We start from the raw sequence: 5,023 nt of genomic DNA, 5'->3' as shown, positions 1-5,023 counted from the left end.
CCTCAGCTCACACCCAGCTGTCTGGCAGGCCTGACTTCAGGCTGAAAAAAAAGTGACCAATAGAAGATAGGGCTGGCTGGTGGGAAAACTCAAAGGGGCTGTTGTTCCAGGGAGCCTTCTGCACTGCACCTGGGACGTGCTCCCATAGGCACACACGAGCTCGGAAGTTATCTGTGCGCTTTGTCATCAGTGGGTGTTCACTGCAGGCACCACACACCAACCCAGAGAAGCAGAACCTGGGTTCATTTTTTTCTTTGCTCTTAACAACCTTCCAGCAATCCACTGTCGTAAAGGGGCTTCTCGCCTCTGTCTTCTTCTGGATAAAAACATAATGCTGCTGCATTAGCAGTCCCTTTCAGGACCTGCAAAAGCACTCACCTGGGAGGGCACCTGTTTTGCCATGTGTTCAATCCAGGTGCCAGCCAGCCCTCACCACACTGGGGCAAGCTATGGTGCTCTGGTCTTTCCCTTCCTGTCTCTGTCTTTGTCTCTTTTATCTAGCTGGATGGTCAGCCCTTAAAGATGAAGCTCCAATGACAAAAACCAGCAATCCTACCCTTTTGGTCAAAGATTTCCAGAAATTCACGCTGTGTCCTCTCAGGCAGGTTCTCTCTGAAGGCAGGAATATGATAAAGACACCAGCAGGACTAACACAGAGAGCTCATCCCACCCCACGCCCCACCCACCCAGCTTCTGTGTCACCACACCTTTTGTTGGCACACAGTTCCAGAAGATTTGAATTCTGTGAAGGTGGGTTCCTGATCCCACTCATCTCCATCACTCTATTCTCAAATTCCAGGCTGTAGGTCACGTGTCCTACCTCACCAGGTTATATCAGTGCACAATAATCCCTTTCTTTTCTGGATAGAACCAAGGTGGTGTGTGACTTCTATAATGCATTCCAAGGGAGCCTTTGAAGGATAATAAACTGTTATCTAGAAACTCTTGAGTTTTGCTTTATTCTTTTTTGATTTTTATTCTTTTTTGGTATTATCTATTCATTGGATAGAGACAGCCAGGAAACGAGAAGCAATGAGGTGGTAGAGAGGAAGAGAGACATCTGCACCCCTGCATCACCACTTGTGAAGCTTTCCCTGCTAGTGGAGACTGGGGGCTCAAACCTGGGTCCTTGCGCACTGTAACATGTGCACTCAGCCAGGTGCGCCACCACCCGGCCCTGAGTTTTGCTTCCTCCCATGACATTTCTATTTATGGTGTCTACAGGAGAACCGGGGGAAATAAATATAAAACTGAGTTTTCAAACAGTCTCTTGGAGTCTGAAAACTATGGCTGCTATGAGAAGGTGGCATGAGTGGAGGCTTCCCCTGGGGTGAGGGCACTAGAACTCTGGTGGAGGGTCCAGTGCACTGTGAAACCATGCTCCTGAAGCTTATATTATTATAAAGTTGCTAAGTAAATGTTTTAGAAAACTGCAATTTTTCATTTCTTTTGCTGTTTTTTACTATTTATTTATTCCCTTTTGTTGCTCTTTGTTGCTGTTTTCTAACTTTAGTTACTTATTTTGATATGACAGGGGGAAAAATTGAAGGGTAAGGGAGATAGAAAGCAGAGAGACACCTGCATATCTGCTTCACAGCTCATGAAGATTCCCCCCTGCAGGTGGGGATCAGTGGCTTAGACAAAGGTTATTGCACAAGGTTCTCTAGCATGTACACTTAACCAAATGTGCCACTGCCTGGTCCCTGCTAAATAAAATTTTACAAAGAGAATTAACTGGGCTGTGGTGCACTCAGCTGAGCTGTGTTCCTCCTGTGCTCCATCACTGGGCCACTTCCTGCCCGTCTGGAGCCCACAGCTGCTGGCTGTCTCAGGGGGTGCCCTGGTCCTGGGGTTCCTTCTGCTGATCCTCACCACCCTGGGCACTCCAGGGCCTCCCCTTCCCCACCCCCACCCCCCTCTGGCCCTCAAGCAGATATGATATATTATTTAGGACCACCCTCAGGATCCGGGTTCAAGCGCCTGTTCCCCACCTGCAGGGAGGATACTTCACAAGTGATGAAGCTGGGCTATAGGTGTCTATCTGTCTCTCTCCCTCTCTATCTCCACTCCTCTCTCAATTTCTCTATATCATATCCTATCTAATAAAAAAACAGATTTTTTTTAACATTTAAAAACTCATCTAATGAACCTTCCTGTGTGGTTTCAGGCAACCAGGACACAGGCTCCTCCAACACCTTTAACCTCCTCCTCAGCTCTTCTACTGAAGAATTTGGCCTTCATAGCGACAGGCTGCTTTGGGAGCTTTCCCTTCCCCAGGACTTGTAGTAGCCCGGCCGCACCACATCGATGATGGGGGCAGCGGAAGTTTTGTTTCTGGCAGCATTTACCCATGTCTGCTCACTGACCAGGGTCCACAGTTTATCCGGGCTGACAGTTGGACAGAAACTCTGATTCCTCTTTAAGTGGTAATGTCACATACCAACTTTCCCAAAGTAACCTGGGTGATACTTGTCGAAGTTGATCCTATGGTGATGCATGCCACCAGCTTTACCACAGCCTCCAACAATAATACAATAATACAATAACAACAATAATACAATAACGACAACAACACAGGGTGTTTCTGGTGCTCGCCGATGTGGCCGTGGTGTGGCTCACGTGTCCTCGAAGTTTCTGGGCCTTCCTGAGTATGGATGGCATGTCAGCAGCTGAAAGGAAAGAGCTAGAAAAAAATTTAAAAAGAAAGAAAAAAACCTGAGCCATAAAATCATAAAAAAAAGGAGCCAGGTGGTGGCACACAGGTGGTGATACACCATACCAGGTGGCACACTCTACTATGCAGGTCCCAGTTTGAGTCCCTGCTCCCCATTTGCCATGCTTTACATTGGTTTGGTCTCGCTCTCCCCCGCAGGGAGATGTGGTTTAGCCCCTGCTAGTTTCGCACCTCTCTTTCTCCCCCGCCCCCTATGCTGCGAAGTTCGAGAGTTCTTGGCACGGCCGCAGGAGGAGAAGGATGCAGGACAGATCTGTGTGGTGATTGGTTTGGGTTAGTTTATGAATCATTGTTCGTGAATAAAGAAATAAAGCTTCCTGGCCCAGCCGTGTGTCCACGAGTCTCTGTTTACTGCCGTGAAGCTAGCCCGGCCTGTTGGAGCCCCGAACTTTAACGACAAGGAGGGATGCTTCACGAGTGATGAATCAAGTCTACAGGTGTCTCTCTGTCTCTCCCTCCCTTTCTGTCTCTCCCTTTCCTCTCAATTTCTCTCTGTCATATCAAATAAAATAAAAAGGAAAGAGTGGCCACCACAGTTCTCAGAAGGGTCTAGTGCCCACCTCAGGCAGCGGCAGTGCCACCACAAGCAGAGAGTCTGGTCAAGAGGATCACCAGTCACGCAAGGGACACAACATGCAAGAGGCCACCTGCTGGGCTTCAGGCAGTCAGCACAGGTGTAAGACCACCCTGCTGGCTGCATCTGCTCCCAGGCTGTCCTTTGCCATGTGCCAGCCATGCCCATGCATTATTGTGTGCACAAGAGAGTCTGAGCCAGCCCCTGGGCCAGGGTGAGCTGGATGTGAGCAAAGCACCTGTCACTAGCTTCTGTGACATATGGGGTGCTCTCAGTCCAGCCTAGTTTTTTTTCCCCTACGGGGTTATCACTGGGGCTCAGTGCCTGCACTCTGAATCCACTGCTCCTGGTATCTGTTTTGTCTATTTTGTTGTTGTTGTTATTGTATTATTGTTGTTATTGCTATTGCTGGATAGGACAGAGAGAAATCAAGAGAGAAGGGGAAGACAGAAAGGGGGAGAGAAAGACACCTGCAGACCTGCTTCACTGCTTGTGAATCGACCCTCCTACAGGTGGGGAGCCTGGGGCTCGAACCAGGATCCTTGCTCCCATCCTTGCACTTTGCGCCATGTACACTTAACCCAGTGTGCTACCACTCAGCACCCCCCCAGGCTACTTTTTTAACACTTATGTAAATCTTACACTCACATCTTCTCTGTTTTGTTTTGTTTGTTTTGCTAAGTCTCATTCAGATATCAAAAAGAGGAGAGAGAGGGATTAGGGTCCCAGATGGCGGGGGTCAAGAGGGCCAGGCAGGGGTTTCCACATGGAGTACCTCTGTCCACACAGGGTCCAAGTCTGTGACCCTGAGTGTCAATCCCATGACACTTGTGAGGAGTAACAGAAGGAATACTCTCCCAACTGGCCCCGGCTCAGCGTGGATGAGGGGGCAGCAGAACACAAGTGGCTTCTCTGACTCACATGCTAGAAACTGAACTTGGGATCTTAACACCTGCAGGCCCTGTACTCCACCACTAGGCCACTTCCTGTCCTGTAGAGTCAGTCTGGAGCCCACAGCTGCTGACTGTCTCAGGGGGCGCCCTGGTTCTGGGTCCCTTCTGCTGATCCTCACCACCCTGGGCACTCCAGGGCCTTCCCTCCCCCACCCCCACCACCCCCCTACTCTGGCCCTCAAGCAGATGTTATGTATTATTTAGGACCACCCCAGGGTTCTGAACTCAGGATTCATGGCCTGGGAGGTCCACAGCAGCTACAAGGGACCAGGTGTCTGGAGCTGCAGCACTAAGACAGAACCTCAGCTCTTCCTGCTTTCAGTTGAAGCTGCAGAGGCTGTTTCTGAAGCAAACACTGTGGCTGTGCCCATGCTGAACAGCTGCACATAAGCCTGCACTCACTCCTCTCCATCTTTATGAAGACTTCTGTTCCCAGGATCCCTTGCTCCATTGCTGTGAAGTCTCCTTACTCCTAGGCCCCTGCTCTATCTCGGTGACATTCCCACTCCAGGACCTCCTGCTCCACTATGAAGGCTCCTGCTCCCTCCACCACTGTCACTCAAAGTCCCCAAGTGCCCCATGATCGCTACATGCTCCAAACAAAGTCAAATGATTGACAGGCTAGGTGGGGTCATCCTGTTACAAACCTTAGTGGGTTTTAATTTTTCTATTTTCTGAGCCTGATAAGGACATCAGTTCTTTTGAGCTCATTTGTTTAGTTCTGGCTTATTGAAATTTATAGTACTGAGGCCAGGTGGTAGT

At 49.4% G+C, this 5,023-nt stretch overlaps 1 pseudogene; it reads right to left on the bottom strand.

Moving 5' to 3' along the window:
- Nucleotides 1-2,163: 2,163 nt before the first annotated feature.
- LOC107522879 (large ribosomal subunit protein uL15-like) lies at nt 2,164-2,661 on the bottom strand (annotated as a pseudogene).
- Between the last annotated feature and the right edge of the window lie 2,362 nt (nt 2,662-5,023).

This window comes from Erinaceus europaeus, chromosome 3 (assembly GCF_950295315.1).
Source record: "Erinaceus europaeus chromosome 3, mEriEur2.1, whole genome shotgun sequence".
NCBI classification, from domain to species: Eukaryota; Metazoa; Chordata; class Mammalia; order Eulipotyphla; family Erinaceidae; genus Erinaceus; species Erinaceus europaeus.
This window is presented reverse-complemented; position numbering and strand designations above follow the sequence as displayed.